This window comes from Fundulus heteroclitus, chromosome 19 (assembly GCF_011125445.2).
Source record: "Fundulus heteroclitus isolate FHET01 chromosome 19, MU-UCD_Fhet_4.1, whole genome shotgun sequence".
Classification (NCBI taxonomy): domain Eukaryota; kingdom Metazoa; phylum Chordata; class Actinopteri; order Cyprinodontiformes; family Fundulidae; genus Fundulus; species Fundulus heteroclitus.
Window position 1 is genome coordinate 2,848,938 of NC_046379.1, and position 21,340 is coordinate 2,870,277.

General features: G+C 42.9%; 1 long non-coding RNA gene across 1 annotated transcript; it reads right to left on the reverse strand.

Annotated features, from left to right (window-relative positions):
• Window positions 1-341: 341 nt before the first annotated feature.
• LOC110368846 lies at window positions 342-5,125 on the reverse strand. The gene is made up of 2 exons (XR_002428458.2): window positions 4,807-5,125; window positions 342-1,571 (listed from the first exon to the last, which is right to left on the reverse strand). It is a non-coding gene; the product is annotated as an uncharacterized LOC110368846 (long non-coding RNA).
• Between the last annotated feature and the right edge of the window lie 16,215 nt (window positions 5,126-21,340).

Consider the following 21,340-nt stretch of genomic DNA (forward strand, 5'->3'; position numbering starts at 1 on the left):
CTCAACTCTGGATAGGTCCAAAACTTTCATTTTCTCCTCATGAGGTCATTCTTTTGATGATTATGGCGTATGCTTCAACTTACCGTGGTGCTGAAAAACGAAAACCATCTTTACCTTCCGCTTTCTAGCCACCTGAAGGTTTGGGTCAGGACAGGCTGGTTTGTTAACAATTTCATAAATTGTGACTAAGAACTTACCCCGCAGCATGTCGTCACTATTTTTACTGGGTTCTCCTGACTGATACCTTTTTTAAAATAAGCTCTATTTGATACTTTGCAACATGTCGCCGTAAAATGCTTTTAGCTAAATTATGCAAAAATGAAAAAAACAACAGACCCACATGGACTCCTGGTCTTTATTTCAGTGTATTCAGAACAATCAGCAGATAACAGAAGCTTTTATACCCCTCCATCCAACAGAAATGTTTGTTTTTCCATTTTATTTTACTAGATACTTCACATTAAAAATGAAAAAAAAAGTTTTGAATTGATTTATGAACGTGGCATTTTTGCACATCCCAATTTTCTTGCATCTGAACAGGGGGATGCGCCCTTTTGGGAGCCAAAGGCGCTGCATATGTGCAAATACAGTAGAGAAGCAGGGGACCGAGAGGGGCAGGCAGAGCGAGCGCATGTGCACACACGGAAAACTCACCCCGTATGAGGCCACTTTGCACTACACTCCTCAACTTCAATATTTCATCTGCACAACAGAGAAGGAGCTGCGGTGTGGAGGAAAGCCCTCCATGAAATAATTAAAGATCCAGCGGGGATGCAGCAGCGCAGCAGCCGCTGTCCTATCCTAACTAATAGATCAAATGAAAGCTGTCCCTCAGATCATTAATAATGAGTGTGGTATGGAGACTTAAGGCGTGGGGGGTGGGAGAAGAGTGGAAGGGCACAGGGCTGGTACAGGTTTGGGGGGGGGGGGAGCGGTGAAAGGGGGGCCGCGGAGGTAGAACAAGGTCTTTTTAATGTGCATTCGGTCGGTGGGGGGCTTGAATTGTGGTCCGATTCCCTCGGAAAAAGCCTCGGTGAAACCTCACTTGGCAGCCACATGAAGCGGCACGGCAAGAGGAGTCATGCATATGATTTGGCACAGAGTGTCTGCCAAACACCGAAGCCCGTCAGCAATGTCTATATACATCCCTCGTCGAATAAACAACGTTTTTAAACAGTGACAGGGCAGGTTAGCGCCGGCTAATAACGCTGCCTTTAATCAGCGAGGCCTAACGGCGCTGATGGAGGGTTTCTGGAGAGCTTATATACAGCCAGAGACGAGTTATCTGAGGCGGGGGAGGGGAGCCATAAAGGAGAAAAGAGGAGCCGAGGGGAGCACTGGAAACGGAGGGGAAGTAGGTGGAAATGAGAGTGGGGGTGGTGAGAGCGACTGTTGTGGATATGTTGTCATCTGCGATGCCGGGTCCCTCCAGATTCCCCTGGCTGTCAGGTACGCATGTTTCCTTAGACTGTCCTCGCTCCTCCATCTGCCGCCTTCCTTAACCGCCTTCAAATGTTCGTCTCAGCCCTCCGTACATCTTCACAAACGTCGCCCTCCATCACGGCAAGCCGCTGCAGAAGGAGAAGGTGATAAATAAAGCGGGATTAAAAACAACAGCTGGGAACATATGCATTGAACCCATCGATGCTTTGCTCTGTTAACATGTTTCCATTGGGGCTCCTGACCAGAAATCCACACCAGATGTCAACAATAGGTGTTTTTCACACATATACAAAAGCAACACAAAAAGTCCATATTATAAGTTACATGTCATGACATAAGGAGAAAAAAGTTCCCATGGAAATTTAGCCAGGACTTCGTTAAAAAGGCTAGCATTATGCATTTATCTGGTGTGGATTGGGTCTCTTCTTCCACACAAAGTGTTTTTAACTCCTAAATGTTCTGTGAAGGTTCCTCCTCTGTGGTTCTTTCCAGTGATTTTCAGTTGGATTCAGTCAGGTGACTGAAGCGTTATAGGGGTTTATTTTCTTCCTCTGAAACAGCAGAAGATTTCTTTACCTGAGTTTGGGATCATTCACTCTTCTTATCTTCATATTCTTATCAATAATAACATAAACCTTTAACATGGTTATTTTTTTTCGCCAGTGGAGTCTTGTGCTGTGAATATGCATAAAGGCCAAGTCACTTAATACTAAAGGTATTGTTTTAATAGAAAAACTTTAATTCTAGGTCTTTAAACTTTTTCTCCAAGTGAGCCTTGGATCTTGGACAACTCTTTTTATAATTGTTTGTTTTTTTTCTCCCCTGTCAGAAATCTTCCCATGAGAACGTTGTCGTGGCTGGCACAGATAAGGTTAGTAAAAAAACTCACCAGACTCCACTTTCTATGTAAATTAAGTACGTTTGGAGTGTGTAAAAACTTAATGACCATTTTCTATAACTCTCCCATTGAATCTGTCCTCATTTTTTCTTTTATCACCTGGTTTGGCTATCAGCGGGAAAACAGAACAGGATTAAGCAAATTGTAAAAATTGTTGGCAGAATTATAGGAGTGAGAAGATACTTTTTTAAAAAGGCAGAACACATAATTAATTATTCGTCTTCAAAGTGAATTCGAGCTACTACAATCGAGGAGGAGATTCAGACGTCCTAAATCAAGAACAAACAGATGGAAACACTTTGTGACTAGCCAGGCACTGATTCAAATACATTTTAAAGGTTATCAGGCTTGATTTGTTGTTCAGGCTGTTTTAATTGATAACAGTATATAGATGTTTACAAATTTTTTATTGTTGTTGCTAAATTAATTATGTGATTGTTTCTGTTTGCATGGGTATTGTCTATGTTTTGTTGTCCCATCTTGCTGTAGGGAGAATTTCCCTAAGGGGACACAATAAAGTGATACTTGATGCTTGATACTTGGTTTATGGCAAAATTATTTTCTTCTGACTTCTAAATCATGGGCTCAAAGGTCCTCATTGGAATATTTGTTTTTCTTCATAAAAAATCCTTATTGTGGGGTACCTTGGTCATAACAAGCCGTTTTAGGCCATCAGTTAGGACTATTCTCCAATTTTGAATTCTTTGTTGCTGATTTAACTTTTAACTTTATGTTTTTCCCTCTTCATAGTAGGTACATCTGGTCACCATCCAGAGGGGCCGATCATCTGCCATTATCCCTCAAACATAGAAAGTACTCCTGGATCAATGTGTGCTTCTGTGCTTTCTGTGTCTCTGCTCTGTCTTCTCTAACATAGAAAGTACTCCTGGGTCAATGTGAGCTTCTGAGCTTTCTGTGTCTCTGCTCTGTCTTCTCTAAGCCCCAGTGGGTGGAGGCAGATGAGCGTTCACACTGAGCCTGGTTCTGGTTCTGCTGGAGGTTCTCCTCCCTGTTAAAGGGGAGTTTTCCTCTCCACTGTCGCTTCATGCATGCTCAGTATGAGGGATTGCTGCAAAGCCATCAACAATGCAGACGACTGTCCACTGTGGCTCTACGCTCTTTCAGGAGGAGTGAATGCTGCTTGGAGAGACTTGATGCAACCTGCTGGGTTTCCTTAGAGAGGAAACTTTCTCACCAACCTGGAGGATCTGATGGAATCTGACTTTGGAAAGAACCTTGAGATGATATGTCATGAATTCTCACTATAAAAATTAAGTTTATTTGAATTGAATTAAACCAGCCAAAGTTAATTGGCACCAAAAGTGTCATGATTGCTCTATACATATTGAAAGATATGGTTTCTCTGATCTGCCTTTTCCCATCTCAATTTACGATTTCTGATTATTCTCTGTCTTTCCATTTTAATAAAAGTAATTTCATTAATTGATCAATTTCTTTAGGTTACTGTTGTTGTTGCCAACATCTGGTGTGAATTTTGATCAGTAAAATTAAGAAATCCCACCCGGTACAGGAATATTACAGAAATACATCTTCTGTTTTATAAATATTTTTCAAACCATCTCTCTCAAATCCCCAATCTTACTCATTCTGAAACATTTTCTTCTTTAAAATCATTGCGAATAAACAGTTTTCTCAAGGTCACTTTATCGTGATCGCTGAGACTTCAATTTACGGGCTAAAAATCACACGTTGTCCGTCCAGTCTATACACGAAGACGCCGGCGAGAGCGGAGTTAAAGTCTCTCGTCTTGCTTCACTCCTCAGCACATAAAAGCAGCGCGTACACACCAGCACCAGATCCCTCTGAACACAGCAGGTGGTGGCAGACACCCTGGCTCCGCTCTCTGTGAATGATGGGTGGTGGGATAGAAAAACATGAAGGGTGTAGGAGTCGAACAGATCGTTGGTGAAACGCCTCTCAAAAGTGAACAGCAAAAGCTCAAAATGAGGAAGAAAAAGCAGAAGAAAGGCAGCCACGGGGGGAAAGGAAAGTTTAGAAAATATCCCATTAAAAAGCAGATGTATAATTCAGGAGCTTTTTAACTGCGTGCTCACCCTTTGTCACGGTGTCTGGGTGCTTATTTGCGAGGGCAAAGACAGGATTGCTGTCGATAGGTGAAGGTATTACGCTCAGCATGCAGTGTATTCACAAAGCCATTATATATTCAGCTGTGGCGTCTTTTCCGATGTTTTCAGGGGTTGGGTCCTGTATTGTCTGCCATGATTGCGCGAAGCCTCACCGGGTTTGCCTGGCGGCTGTTAGGGAGGCTTCATCGGGAACGGTTAAATATTTAAACACTGCTGAGAGATCTCATTAAAAACTGCACATCAGCCCCCCAAAATCCCCCCCTCCCACCAACCCCACCCCACCGACTCCTCAAACATCCCCTCCAAAAAAGTGCAAGAAGTTGGTGGAGTGTGACAAAACATTTACTGTGTATTTACCGAGGAGAACTTGCGATAGATCGTCCCGTACTGTCAGACGAGACAGCTGGCAGTGGCGTTGACGAGTGGTAAGACGGCGTGTGATTGAGATCCAGTTCTGTTTGACAGCAGCAGACAAGCAAAAATAGTCCGCAAAACAAAAGCAGCTGACAACTAGACCGGGCTAATGCTGCCGTACCTCTCGCACGAAAACAAGACAACAGAGGAAACTTTGGATCTCTGGAGTCTCCTCCCGTTCCCTCAGAGTCTCAACAATTAATTCTAGCGCTGTTGTTCGGGGCTTCCCTATTTTTAGACTGGCCGCCCTCTCTAATAAATTGATTTCTGGTGGCAAACTTGGAGTGTTCCTTGTGCCCCCCCCCCTCCCCCCTCTTCAAAATGCACAAATGCAGTCCTTCTTCTCCCCGGAGAGATAAATCAAAGGCAGCTCAGCCAAGCCCCACATAGCTGCGCATACGCATCCCCCCCTTTTATACTTGAAAACGGTTTATTTTGGTTTCACTTCCATTAATGCTCAGGCATGTCTGGCACTTCATCAAGCATCAGCAGACAGTTGAGAAGCGGCTTGCTTGACAGCTAAGTGGATGAGTGAGTCTGAAAATACCCGAACTGACTGACTCCTCCTCGTTCTCCAGTCTCAGGTCTTTGATTCTGACTCCTCGGGGACTCGCAGGTCTGTTCCTGTGGTCTTTACCGCAGAAATAATGGCTGGGTCAAAACAGACTTAGCTCTCCCCTCGCAAGAAGATATTTAAACACCCACAATGACATGAGGGGGGGGGGTGAAGCAACCTGATACTGGCTTCTTGTAGCGGTGTCTGGGGAGCCACTGCTGTTTGATGAACACGACCAAAGACACATGCGCTGTGGCTGCTTCCAGGGGAGAGACTCTCACAAAGACGGTGAGAATAATAGCGTGGAACAGAAACCATCAGACGCACCCCAAATGTTTTCTCAACTTCGTCGAGGCAACCTTGTAAGACTACATCCCGTGTGTATATGTTATATATCCATCCAGCTTTCTGTTTCTGATGTTAAGTCAGAGCCTCCGGTACGAGCTGGATCACCAGACGAGGCGTTTGGTCGAGCTTCTGTTTCCGTTTTAGCTACCGGCCGCTGATGTCACAGACCGAACCGTTAGGAGGAGAGGATTGTAAATTAAGGCTTTTGGCGCGTGAAAACAAACAATAATGGAAAGAGAAACAGCGGAGGAAGGATAGAGGCAGAGACACAAATAAGGAAAAAGATCCCGCCAGAAGCCGGAGCCTTATCCAGACTAAGCCACCTGAATCCCCCTTACACCCTTTTAGTTTGTTCACTGCGGCTCTGCTGCGCGGGAGCCGAGGGGTTTGCCTGCTTAACAGTCTTTTCACTGCACCTCGGAAAATATTGAGCTTTCAGCCGGCGCTGCTCATCTCCATAATCAACCCTACGTACACTTAGCAGACCTGCCGAAGAGGCTGCGAGTTGACATGGGAGGAAGAAGCTTCAACAGAAAAATCTCCCAGCAAGTCGCTTCTTCTGCCTGGTAAACAGTCTGTGAACAGCACCTCTGGGCTGATGCAGAGAAGAAGAAAAACACGTTCATGAAATCACCGGGTTACTTTGAAGTATCTTCAAAGATGTCCATCTGGGGTAAAAAAAAGAAAGAAAGAAAGAAAGTACAAAATATGATGTGGAAAATTGGCAATTTTTGTTCAAGGAGGATCTCAGTTGGAGGAGAAAGTAGACATGGTTTATAAAAAGGGTAAATATTCTGTTTCCAGCCATAAAAATCTTTAGGAAGTGAAATAATGAAATGTAAATACATCATAATTCAGTTGTTTTCACAAGCAGGTGACCCACATACGATTTCTGTCAGAGGAATCAAAAGAACTGTCAGAGAGCCCAGGAACGATCCCAGAGAGCTGCAGGAAGATCTGGATTCATTCTGAACAAAAGTTAATAAATAAAAATAAACAATTAGGACTCTACTCAAGCACAATGATGCACTCACTGCCAAGACTCAGAATCTTAAAAACGGACCAGTGGTTGAGCTGCAGACAACATCTGACTAATTTGCAACCACTGCAAGAAAACTGGGACTTGCTAACCATTAGCTGCTAACGGTGCTAACGCTGTCATAGTCTTCAGGGCTTAACGACTGCTAGTGTGCACCGGGAATCTGAAATCCAACATTTTAATATGGAAATAAGATCAACTGGATTATACTACAATAAACAAAGTTTAAAAAGAAAACAATTAGATAATTTGTGAACATAAAAGCGCAAGAATTGTAACGTTTTGCTTGGCATTGGGAGCTTCATAGGGTTTTAAAAAACTACAAACCACGATGTATAAAGCTGTGTAACTGGGCCTGAGGTTTATACACTGGTTACCAATCTTTTAAAACAAAGTTAGCTTTGTCTCTTTATCATTACCCTGTTATCACCTGACTGTCTGGTTAATTGGTCTCTAAATTGCCCCTGGGTGTGAACGTGGGTGTCTCTGTGTTGTCCGGTCCAATGACCACAGGAGATAGACACCAGTTCCCCTCGACTCTACAAGGACAACCGGGTTGTTGGGACAATGGATGGATAAAAATAACAGAAACCAAAGATAAACAGCAGCAAGACTTTTCCCCTGGTCTACTGTGACAGAACTGCAGTACTGTCTAACTAAAAAAAGCAAACACGTTTGTGGGAGGAAAATCTCTAAAAAATAGGAACTTTAACTAGTTGGCACTAGAAAGGAACTTAACCTTAAAAAAAAAAAACAAGTTTACACAAAGACAAAGAAACATCTAAAACTGAACCAATGACAAACAGCAGGAATAATGATGCAAATAATAAAACCACAACGTTGCCGTTTTAACAGCCCACACAGAGCCAAGTGATGATGTAGCCGGCTAACGCTGGGCGGGAGCAGTTATCCATCTCAGCCTGCGCTGCCAGCTGTCAGGGCGCGCAGCTCCGGCTAGCCGCCGGTGGCAGGTGTAATCAATATGGACTCCACAGAGAGTTGCACTACCAGAGGCCAGTCGCTACTCTCTAACCCGTCTCTGTCTCTCCGGGGGAAACAGTAGGCAGGCGGGCACGGAGATTACGTTTGATGTCTCCTCCGGGCCAAGATGGAGCAGCTCACTGTGGCTCTCTTTCAGGGAGATGATTAATCCTGCCCACTGGATGCAACGTGTCGGCCGGGATGCGCATTATGCAAGAAAAGTTTTGCTGTTGAAACAGGGTGGCCTCCAATCATTTCACCGCATGTAATTTCTGCAGCATTTTTGGCTGTGCTTGCCTCAAAATATCCTCCATCATCCCCCTCACGCAGGACTTTAGGAGACTGAGAGCGTTGATCAACTGATGAAGCAATGATTTCATTTTCCACTCTCCACTAGAAAAGTAAGACACAAAAGGTCATTTCTAATGTAGCTCACTGCTGTATCCAAGCATGTTAACGGAAAGTTGAGTGGAAGGAAAAAGTGTACGTGGTAACAATGGTGGACAAACTACAGGGATGAACCCGTTCAAGAATTTTTGTAGATTGTTAATAGAAACACAAGCTTAAAATACATTTGTATAGTAATAATAATATTCTAAATGTCTCTTTTTAAGTCAAAGTCTCTCTGATTATATCGTTATTTTTGGAGTGCAGAAGTGTTTATTAACACTTGTTCTAAAACACCACCAGCATCCTGTGCCCAAAGTAGAGCGTTCTCACAGAACGGAAAAACAACAGGACATTTTAAAGGATCATTTACTTTTAAGCACTTGTCTCAAAAACCACGTTTCTGTGGAGTAAATAGGGGCGATAACAGCTGTATTAGACTAACATACCTTTTGCATGATAATACATTTAATAAAGACATGCATTTTTTCTGCCTTCTATAGTTTAGATCACCTGCCTTAACAGGCCAAATTCAGCCCTCCAGAGCCAAAGTAGGCATATCATGTCATAAAGTAGAGCCATATATCCTTTTAAAGTGTATAAAGTGGTTAAAACTTTAACTGTGTAGTAACAGCATCCTACCACTAGATGTCAGTTTTCCCACAACACATTAAAACAGCCCAGAAACGTCCAAAAAGAGAAGAAGTGATGCAGAATGATGAGTTTGAAGTGTAACTCACCCCAATATCAACCTTTTTCATATAAATTGTATAAACTGGGCCCAAGGTGCTACTTTAATGTTACTGTGCATTTTTTATACTTCTATGTGAACTGAGATGAAATTCTGAAATTAAAAGTATCACCTATACGCTTGCAACCGCCCCTTTTAATGACTTCATGATGCCAAAATGGCCCCATATAGAAACAAATTTGACTCCCCTGGTTTAGATTCTTCTGCCAAAAGCTTTGACATATTTACACATTCATGCATTTGCAATTGGTTAGATACTTATAAACCTCTAGAAGTTTACTTTTAGAAACAAATGACATTGATATCCTGTGTGATAGCAACACGGTCGCTCCAGAAAAAGCAGTAAAGGCCCTGCTGGCGTCGGATCAAGAACCACTGAGGCGTCAAGAAGAAGAACATGCAACTGGTAAATCTCAAAACCACCTGACAGAGCGTGTCCTCCCAGTTACCCTGAGGGATGGCGAGCAACAAAAGGCAGAGATACCATTACCAGGTCAGATCTATCTTGCAGATGTATGCAGTGAACTCCACACAAAGACGCAGCAACACGGCCCCACATTAACAACAAGGGAGGGAGTCTCAGTGACAGGCACCCCAGGCTGAGGTGGAAAATCTGCCCAACCTATTTTTAATCAACACTCCTACACACACAAAGCTAATAGGTATGCACCAATGGGGAGACAAAAAGAGGAGTTCATGCATGCGGGGTAGAATAATAAGCAGTTTTCATTTCACTGGTCCATTGGTTTACATACGGCTCAGTGAGTGCAGACTCAACCCGGATCTGTCGGAACATCTCTCTAACAGTTAAACTAAAATCACTTTACGCTTTTTCTTTTGTCTCAGTGAGGCTTAAAGGGGACATATGCTTTTAATGACTTCCTTTCACATTTAAGTCATTCAGTTGTGGTATAAAGCAGAATCCCCTTCACCCCGTTCAGCCATTTCTGTAGTATGCTGGGGGACGGTCGGATGAATTATGTGCATTAACATACCTAAACAACTAAACATTTTGACTTATCCACTTGTAGCCTGGCATCCTTGAGCTCGGACTACAAAAATTAACAAAAAAATTGGTAAAAATTACGGATTTGTGAAGTTGGGAAGCTGGAAATCCATGGCGTCATTCAGCTGTTCCACAGCAAATACTGCAACATAATTGTTCAAACAACGTGGAGGAGAATAGGGAAAACTTGAAGAATATAATCCAGACAGAAAATAAAGTTATCTAAGCAGCACCTGGAGAGCATAAGTAAATGTTTTCTGCTCTCCTAGAGACTCCAAGAGCACAGCAAAATGTATTTAAAGGCTAAAAAAGGAGGCAAAGCTGCCAGTTATCAGCCTCCAAATGGTGTCTGTGGGTATCTTTTAAAGGTTGTCCAGCTGTTGTCTCCATTTAATGCAGAAATGGCATCTAAACGTGGCCTCACTGTAAATGTTACATCATGCAAATGTTGAGCAAAGTTTTAAAATATCACAAAATAAAGAAAACGTGTATTTAGCCGTGTTTCCATCCACCGGCCATGCAAAGCATAAATTGGTCAGAGGTTGCCGTCATGCATGGCTGTGATAAACTGGAAGTAGAGGCTGCAAACTAACATCTAAAATAAAAGGAGAGGTAAGTTCTCAGGAACGTGGCAAGTCTTAATTGTTCTGTCACATCAACTAGTGCTGCAGCGTTACATGCAGTCCGTAGACGCTGAGACGCTTAAAATCTTCCTTTCTGATGAATCTTATCGTTTGATGCTCAGGTCATCGTTCCTACATGTCTCTCTTTTTTTGATGCACTTCAAGTTCCTTTTCAGTTTTTTATAGAAACTATACCTGGCTCAGTGGTTTTGAGTTTAATTGTGTCTCTTTCAAGAACAAAGTGATCAATGAAAACGTCGCTGCCATCGACTGTATATTCTCTGGTTAGCTTGCTCATACGTACTGCTACTGGCTCGGCGCTTCATCTGTATTTCTCTGCAGACCAAATCCACTGAGGGTGCTGCCGCTGGCATTAAAAGCTGTAAACTCTGGGATTCTTTCTCCTAGAAGGTAATTCTTGAACAGTACCTCTGTTTCTATCTCCTTCCCGTTCCCTCAGGTGGGAAATAGCCCATTATGCAACAACATTTAGCTCAAATGTACCTGGTGAATGTGCAGTTGAATAACACTAAGCTCGAAGTTTACGCTGAGGCTGGTTCTTTTCAACGTTCCTTCCTGTTAAAAAAGAGGAGTTCCTTCCACCTTGTCTATATAATTAACAGCACTTTGAATTGTCTCGTTACTGAAAACTGCTGCATAAATAAACTTGTTTTGCCTTAATCAGGATGAAGGATTGCTGCAAAGTCGATGACCCAGGACCGGCTCAGACTCCTTCGATAAATAACTTTCTTCATGTCATACGCTTGATTTAATTATACTGCATCGTGATTGTGATATATCTGAACTGAAACTGGGCAGAATTGGATGAATACTGTATACTTGTCTATTAAATGCCTGTTTTTTATGATGTAAAAAGAAAATGATGAGTCATTTTCAAACATTTCACAACTTTAACATGATGCAATTTCATCAAAAAATGCAAATCTGTTAAAGGGAAGATTTTAGCCAGCATAACAACAGCAATAATTGGGCTGAATACGTGTGCACACCCTGAAACTAGTATGTTGGTGAAGCAGCTTTTGATTGAATTTCAGCATTTGGTCTCATTTGACAGGAGTTTATCAGCATCCCACAGTTTGACTAGCCTCGTGAGACCATCCTGATCTCGCGAGCTTTCAAGGTTTCACTCGCAGATCAGTCTGGCTACACTCCGTTAAAGAAAATTTGGAGCCGTTCACCAAACGAACGTCCAATCAGCGTTGGCTTTGAGGCGGGTTGAGGTGTGACGCAACGAGAAGCGCGACAGTTCAGTCTAAAGAACATGGCGGCTTCAGCCGATGAAACTAGCGTTAGCGCGGCTATCGAGCAAGTTTTATCGGAATTACAGAGTATTTATTTGCTGAGCTAACGAGCCTTTACCTGCAGCAGCAAGAGTAGCTTGGCTTGTGGTTGTGTTTTCGTTGTCGCTCTGTTACGAGCGACGACGAATCTGATTGGTTTATTTGGCCCGTCTATCACCAACATAGGCCAATCAGCTAACCAGTATTTTCGCCCCTTCCCAAAATTACTTCAACGGAAGGTTTCCAGATGGATATGCAGAGCAAATCTATCTGGCGGAGTCAGGTAACAGTTTGACTGGGACATCTGTGTGTGCTCTGCCCTTGACAAGTGGAGCTAAAGATGAACCCACATGTTGTCTGTTGGTTTCTTATTTATTCTGACACAGAAGTGACCAAAACTTTATTTTTCTCCCTATGATTTTATCCATTTGGGGATGTTTTTTGTATACGTGGGCTCACTGTGATGTTGAGAAATTAAACATCTCTTTTCGTTTTTTTAGATAGAAAAGAACTAAAGATAGAAAGAACTAAAAATAGTGATGTAGAGAACTAAAGGTAATATTTACAGCTGCCACTCAGGGCTTGGCGCCTCCCTGCCCTAAAATGCCGCGGTCAGAGCAGCGCAGCGCAGCGCTGGAGCAACATGGCGGAGAGCACATCCGGCGGATAAAAACCTTCTCTGGCTAACAGCAATATAAAATTAGGAGTTACTTCTTCACTAGACATATTCCTCTGAAAAGCGATGCTGTCCTTTACACATATGTGCATTGGAGGTGGCGGGTGAGAAGGGAGGGTGGCGGGTGCTCCTTTAAGCTTTCCATCAGCTTTTATTGGTAATGTGCTGTGTTTTGAACCTACCTTTTGAAATGGTGACCCTGAAGTTAAAGTATTTTTTCCCTCCAACCAAACAACATTTTTCCAAGAGGGTTTGAGGGGATTTTATCCAGGCCTGGATGGTTTTATTTTGGAAGCAAAACAATTAGAGATATCAGCAACACTGATCCGTGACAAGCGAACTTTCTTTTAAAAGCAGCGTTTCTTCTCTTTTTATTTTTCTTATAGTGTCCTGTCTGGCAATGTGGCATGAAGAATTGTCTTAATGCCAAAAAGAGCCCAACAGATTTTACTTTCTTAAGTGGAACCGTACCGCTTTCGCCATAGTGCTCCGCTTGATTTATACATGTAAATAGCTTTATTATAAAAAAAAAAGAGAAAAGGTGAAAGAAAGAGGAGATAAAAGGGAGAGAATGGTAAAACAACCCCAGTCTGCTTCTTCACCTGCAAAGAGAGATGTAAAAGAACAGCAGTATTACAGATACAATAAAGTAGAGTTTCTTCTTAACACATAACTTTAAAATTAGTTCTTATACTGAACGAGACACGTAACATAATCAAAACGATTATGTTAAGTGTGGGAAACCAAGTGGCACAAAAGTTTTAGTTTTGTGGCGATATGCCGCTCAGATAATAAACAGGGCAAAGCAACTCCACCGCCTGCAAGAACCTGAGCAGAGTGAATTAACCCGAGAAACTGCACCTAACGCTGCAGACAGCAGAGTCAAAAATCACATTACTACTCTTTTCTGACATCTGCACACAGTTTAGTTACACATTGAGAGAATATTCTGAGTGTTTGGCAGACCACTAATCTGTAAAGTACAGAAAAAGAGCCGCAGCAATGAGCACAGGACGTGCATCGGTTGTTATCCAGATTGCGTCTGGCATCGTGTAACCTGACACCACAGCTGTCCAGAACCAAAGGTTACAGCAAGGATGCTGCTGCGCATTTACCAATCGCTGCACCATTAAAATAAATGCATCAATGCATAAAGGGCTAACTCCATCATGTAAATCTGCAGGATGAATCAAAAATCTGGAAAATGAGAAAATGATTAGAATTTTGCTAAACAGAAACAATTATTATGGGTGTCCTACATTAATTTGGCACTAAGAAATTAGCCTAAAATAGGAAAGCAGGCTCCTCTCCTGTGGAACCAACTCCCAGTTTTGGTCTGTGAGGCAGACACCCCGTCTACTTTTAAGACTAATCTTAAAACTTTCCTTTTTGACAAAGCTTATAGTTAGAGTGGCTCATGTTACCCTGAGCTATCTCTATAGTTGTGCTGTGATAGGCCTAGGCTGCTGGAGGACATCAGGGTCTAATTTTCTCACTCTACTGATTTCTACTGTTCTTCAGTCTACTGTTCTCCAGTTTTGCATTGTATTACATTGAAATGACTGTCGTCATTTCAGCTTTTAACTTTTTGCTCTCTCTCTTTTTCTTCATAGTAGGTACACCTGGTCTGGCGTTCTGTTAACTGTGACATCATCCAGAGAAGACGGCTCACCCGCTACTACCATCTAATGTAGAACAGATTACTAGATCAATGTGTGCTTCTGTGCTTTTTTGTCTCTCTTGTTGTGTCTCTGTTCTGTCTTCTGTAACCCCAGTCGGTCGAGGCAGATGACCGTTCATACTGAGCCCGGTTCTGGTTCTGCCGGAGGTTTTTCCTTCCCGTTAATGGGGAGTTTTTCTTCCCACTGTCGCTTCATGCTTGCTCAGTATGAGGGATTGCTGCAAAGCCATGTACAATGCAGATGACTCTTCCTGTGGCTCTACGGTTCCCCAGGAGTGAATGCTGCTTGTCGGGACTTTGATGCAATCAACTGGTTTCCTTATATAGGACATTTTTGACCAATCTGTATAATCTGACCCAATCTGTATAATATGATTGAACTTGACTTTGTAAAGTGCCTTGAGCTGACATGTTTCATGATTTGGCGCTATATAAATAAAATTGAATTGAATTGAATTGAAAATATGGCGTTTTCTTGAGCTTTGCTAGGCTGAAGGGCAGAAAACATGATGTCATCCTATAAGCAACAGTAGGATATTCTTCAATCCTCAGGGTTAAATGTTTCCAGCATTTTCCTCAACCAGCGGAGGAGGCCTGCAAACAGAGTGGGATTCTGCTTGTGCACCACCATCACTTTTACTCCTGTCAATCCGCGCGTCTCTCGCTCTGACCTCAATTTTCTGCCCCCTTCTAAGCGACTGATCTTCTCTTTCCTCCGACCTCAAGCGAGTCAGGCTGCTCTCAGAATGATGGATCGGTGAAACACGATGGCCCATTTAAAGTTAACTCCTCCACTTTACGCCACGCCTGACGCAATGAAATGCTACGCCTTGATGTATGCAAGCGTGTCAGCCACAGGCGTGCAAAGAGAGTCGGAGCCGCAGTCGGCTTGTTCACAGATCAATGTGTTGCTGCAGCCTGTGGCTGAATTTTAAGCTTGTTGTCTCTTCTCCTCTTTAAAAGCAGAAAGGCAGGGGTCACACCTGTTCTCGCAGAGTAGAACGGATAACCGGGGGGCTTGTCCTGGCTTCAGTGTGTAGTCTCAGCCCTGTCCCCATTAAAAGCGGACCATGAAAGCGCTGCTGTGTGGAGGCGGTGGGCTACAGTTTCACTACCACTTTATCCTTCATGGCTGTGAAGGTGTTCTTAGGTCTGAAAATACGGAGAACGCATGAGGAAAAGGCCTCTCTCCTAATCGTACAGAGCCTCACAAAAAGGATTTGGACCTCTTGAACTTCTTCCCGTTTTGACATGTTGCCGCCACAAAATCCAAGTAATGATCAAGTAACGATCTCGAAAATGGGAAAAGTGTAGCTCTGATAGCCCTGAATAAATTGCATTGACACCACTAGCCTTCAAAAGTCATTTTATTAGTAAGTAGAGTCCATCTGTGTGTAATTTAAGCTCAGTGTAAACGCAGCTGTTCTGTTTCTGGCCTCAGAGGTTGTTTTATTTTAGAGAACATGAGAGAACAACCAACATGATGGAGATCAAGGCACCCGGCACACAGGGCAGAGAGAAAGTTTGAAACCGGGTTAGGTTATAAAAAATATCCCAGCTTTGAAGCTCTCCCAGAGCTCTGATCATCATCTGGACCTGGAGAGAGGATGGACCACCTGCAGACCTACCAGGACATGGACGTCCACCTGGACTGACAGGCTGGACCAGGAGAGCATTGATCAGAGAAGCAGGAGGACCATGGAGGCTCTGACTTAGACAAACTTTATTGTCATTTTGTATGCACAGAGTGCGTACAGAACGTAATTGCGTTTGCATACAGCTTAAGAATTTCATTGAATTGCAGTGGATTTCAGAATAAAGTAACCTTGTAGGATAATAAAATGAATTTGCAGGATAAATAAAGTAACTTTGCAGGATAGTTCCAGGATAAAGTGCAGCAGTGATTTCACAGTACAGCAATTTAGATGTAAACAATGCAGGACTCATGTGATACAGAGTCCAGTTTTTTTTTTTTCTGGAGGAGCTGCAGAGATCCATACATTGGGTTGATGGGACAGCAATTATTCTTTCACTCCGTAAACCTCGCCTTTACTGTGGGGTAAAACTTAGGGATTAAAAATGTGGATGAAGGTGCTCCAGTTTTTAAACATTTGAAGTGGGAAATGCTGTGTGTGGCAAAATAACCTCTGAGCAAATCGTTTCATGTGGTGGCAGCATCATGCCGTGGAGATGCTTTTCTTCTGCAGCGACAGGGAAGCAGGTCAGAGCAGATGGATGGAGATACATCAGGACCATCCTGGAGGAAAATCTGTTGGAGGCTGCAGGAGACCTGAGACTGAGGAGGAGGTTCTCCGTCCAGCAGGAGAACCACTGAACATGCAGCCTGAGGTATTATGGGATGGTTTAGATCAGGGGTGTCAAACATACGGCCCGCGGACCAGGTCCTGTCTGGCAATGTGGCAATAAGAATTGTTGTCTTAATGGCAAAAAGAGCTCATCAGATTTGACTTTCACAAGTAGAGCAGTACTGCTTTTGCCATAGTGCTCCGCTTGATTTATGAATGTGAATAGTTTTATTATGATTCATGCGGGGAATATCTCAAATGATATGGACACTACAATGGGAAAGTAGGAGATGAAAAGAAGAACAAGAAGAAAAAAAGAAAAGGTGAAAGAAAGAGGAGATAAAAGGAAGAGAATGATAAAACCGTCCGTCCGTCCGTTGTCTTCCGCTTATCCGGGGTCGGGTCGCGGGGGTAGCAGCTTCAGTAGGGAGGCCCAGACGTCCCTCTCCTCAGCCACTTGGGCCAGCTCCTCAGGAGGAATCCCAAGGCATTCCCAGCAGAGAGACATAGTCCCTCCAGCGTGTCCTGGGTCTTCCCCTGGGTCTCCTCCCGGTGGGACGTGCCCAGAACACCTCACCAGGGAGGCGTCCAGGAGGCATCCTGACCAGATGCCTGAGCCACCTCAACTGGCTCCTCTCGACGTGGAGGAGCAGCGGCTCTACTCTGAGTCCTCCCCGGATGACTGAGCTCCTCACCCTATCTCTAAGGGAGAGCCCAGACACACTACGGAGAAAACTCATTTCAGCCGCTTGTATCCGGGATCTCGTTCTTTCGGTCACGACCCAAAGCTCGTGACCATAGATGAGGGTAGGAACGTAGATCGACCGGTAAATCGAGAGCTTGGCCTTTTGGCTCAGCTCTCTCTTCACCACAACGGATCGGTACAGCGCCCGCTTCACAGCAGACGCTGCACCAATCCGCCTGTCGATCTCCCGCTCCATCTTCCCCTCATTCGTGAACAAGACCCCAAGATACTTGAACTCCTCCACTAGTGGAGGAGTTCAAGAATGATAAAACAATTATTGAAAAAAACATGTATGTCGTTTAATTGAAAATCTGCAGTTTCTATATTGTCCACGAGGGGCGCTGTGTTTTAATCAGCAGATGGTAGCACTGAGCTTCAGGTGTGGAAAATTGATTTTAAATCATTTCTTAATTTTTATCTGATGTATTTTGTCATGTAGGACAGTGTTTTTAAGTTCGAAAAAATGTGAATAAATGTTTTTCAGCATTGTACAATCACTGTGATCAGTTCTTATGCATAATGTACAAGTAAATGTTTAACTGAGTTAAAGTATTGTTGAAATTGCACATACTTTTCTTAAAAACGCTGAGGTTATTCATAATATATTGTGTAAAGTGAAATTAATTTAATATAAAAATCAACAACAAGTCCACATTTATTAGTTCTATTTAATCTTGCAATGAGTTAACTCGTGTGGCCCTCTTGAGATCAGAATAAGCTGAATGCGGCCCCTAAACCAAAATGAGTTTGACACCCCTGGTTTAGATCAAAGGATAGTCTTGTGTTTTAATGGACAAGTCCAGACCTAAATCCAATTTCTTGCTTTTTGTCTAATCTGACTGATGTTGAGCTTGTTTGCAAGGAATGGACAAAGATTTCAGACTACAGGTGGTTCTACTGACCACTGACTCACCTTTCAGATTTAATTTGCCAAGAAAAACAACTTGAAAACTGCGTATCAATTGTTTTCTCCTTCAACACTATGAGAGAATTTGTGTGTTGGTTCATCCGTTACAATCCCATTTCCATTGCAAGGTCCTGTTTACACGTTTCTACAAACTCTGTGTTTCCGAGGTGCTCACAGGTCAAGGAGCAAAACAACCTCGGCTTGCAGATCACTTCTGGCTCCGCGCGCAAATTGGCCGGAGATTGCTTTGAATTAACGGCGTAATTGCTGAGCTTCGCTGCCGCATTGATATGCAAGCAGGTCTGCTCTGCTGTACGGTTTATAACGACGGAGCTGTCAGGCGGGCCTCAGAAGGCGGGTAGACGAGTCTGATGTCACGGGTGGTGGCATATCTCATGTAGCAACCACAAGTCATATGCAGGCATGTTATATTACACTGCAGTCTCCAGGATGTCTGCGCATCCGGGCCGAGAGAGTAATCAGATAAGATAATGTAGTCAGGAGAGAAAGAGGCAGCGAGAAAGAAAGAAAGAAAGAAAGAAAAGAGCCATAACTATAACGCTGAGTGTCAGGAGGGGAGCGCATCCCTCGGAGGGGGGATCTATCACTCTGAGCACGCAGTTGCGCCTGATGCACACACTTACTCCCACACTCAGAAGACAAAGCCGTGAGCAGCAGTCGCAGACAAAGAGGATGTTTACAAAGCTGCCAGGCTCAGCGCATCTTTCAGGTTGCATTACGGCTGCTCCTAATTGGAGGAGGTGGATGTGGGGGTGGAGGCAGAGGAGGGCCGCGCCGGAGGTTCAACCTGAGGATAGAAGTCTCTCCACGTCCCAGCTGCTCATATTTCACCGCGTTCAGCGAAACTCAAGGGGTCACTCACACTCCGACTCACTCGCACTCCTACTCACAGAGTTTAAATGTTTAGATTGGAGAATCGATGCGGCGTTCTCGTGTCAAAATATACAAACCTCCCTATATTTCCAACACTGAAGGGCCTCGACCAACCAGTTCTGCTATTTTTCTTTACTCAGATGAGCACGTTTGCATTAAGCGGGAACATTTACCGTCCCTGCTTCTGTTGAACAAATTAAACCAAAAGGTTCTCATTTTGACAGCAAGCTATACCTTTGTTGGCTCTTATGCATCATTAACTTTTCTTCATTGAAATGTAGTGAAACAGAATTTTTTGGCACATTTATCATATGGATTATTATTGTACCACGTAGTGGGTAAAAGGAACTAACACAGGAAAATATACATAGAATTTTATACAAAAATATGTATAGAGTACAGACAAACATTGAATTATGTAATTCATAATCATACTTATGAATTACATTCTGTATTGAAAATTAAACAAGACGTTAAATTAGCTTAAAGAAGCCGTGGGAAGAAGATAAACGTATTTAGTATCAATCCATATTCATAACAATCAATCACTTTCAATCAATCACTTTATTTATTTTGGTAAATTGTCCACATTAAACACAAGTAACAGCAAAAGAAAAAAAAAAAAAAACAATAGACAAACCCACAGTTTACCAAAAAAGGAATAGGCCGAAGCAAAGCTTATTCTTGCCTACCCTGTTTTTTTACCTTACAACCTACCAGGATTTCTTCAAATTCAAATTCAAGTACATAGTACATATATAGATCTACATAACAGCGTAACATTTTATCATTTTACATTTTAAAGCTCTTTTAAAGTTCACCAAGAAAGGACATAACTTAAATTCATCATTCAATTCATTCCACAGTTTCACACCAATAACTGAAACACATCTAGACTTTATCTGACTTTTCTCTTTTGCACATTCAAATATAAACAAACCTCGCAAATTATATTTATTTTCTCTTAACCAAAATAATTTAGGATTTAATGTCATATCCTGTAAGAAGAAAGAAAGTTTGAGTCTAAAAAAAGAAGAGATAAATGATTATAAACAGGAATACTGGAAACAGACAATAACTGCATAGTTTAATCTGTAGTTTCGGATTTTGCAATCGAAGGAGCGTGGGGTGAACCAACAGGCTGCAGTTTGTAGGCTTTCCTCTAGATGTCACTAAAGCTAACACAAGGCTCCTTTAATGTTGTCCTTGGGACGCTGTTGTGTTTTTGATTTAGTGGCGACCTGTACAGGACGCGCTCCGCCTCTCGCCCAATGACTGCTGCAGGGAGGCAACAGCCCTCCAAGGATAACCTGGTGCAGGGATGGAGGGATGGATGCTGCTGTAGTTACCCCTCTAGTCCTCTCTTTCTGCTGAGCTAAATAATAAACATCCAATTGGACAAAAACATCACATGGCAAATAAAAATACATAAACATTTCGCATGACATACAGCCAAAGAAGAAATGTGGCTGGATTAAAACAAAGCATGAGCGAGGCCAGATTCTCCCCACAGGGATGTAAAAGACGTCCTGCCCGTGATATCAAGCATCTGATTGGCTGTTTTCACATGAGACCAGGTCTCTATTTGCTCAGGTTATCTTTGCTGGATACTGGAAATACTTTGATGATCTGAAAGTAAAACTTATGATCCACTAATTCTGCATATTTTCAGCTGACCTCGCAGTCAGTAAATACAGTTTTTGTGTGTTTGAAAGAAAACATTTGGAGGAGGTTTACTAATCGATAAACTTGTAAAGATGGATTTTAAGAGCTCTTTTCAAAGCGTGATGCAAAGTAAAAGCGAGATGAAGGCGTGCATTTTAAAAGGGATGCCTGGCAGCAAACACAACACATCCTGAATCCTGAACCTCTTTGTATCTCGTACAGTAACTTCTCCCCGACGTGGGAAAGTTTCCATCTCAGTATCCTCTTTGAGCTCTCTCTTTGCCTTTTCTGCTCTCTCTAGCATCTAGTGCTTTGCTCCGGTGCAAAGTGGCGAGCCCTGTCTGATCATTGGACTGAGCAGATCCCACTGTGAGGGAGATGGGGGCTCAACTGTGTGATTAAGCAAGCCTCGGTTCCACCAGAGGGCCACCGGAGCAGATGTTCTCATTAAAAATGCAGGCTCTGTGAGCGAAGGAGATTGCCTTGTTCCAAGAAAAACCTGGCCGGAGGTTTAAAGCTCTCATTCCTCTCACTTGTTAGGCCAGCCAAGTTTTCAATGCCTGTACACCCTTTAAGCAATGTGGCAAACACAAAAAAAAAAAAGAATTATT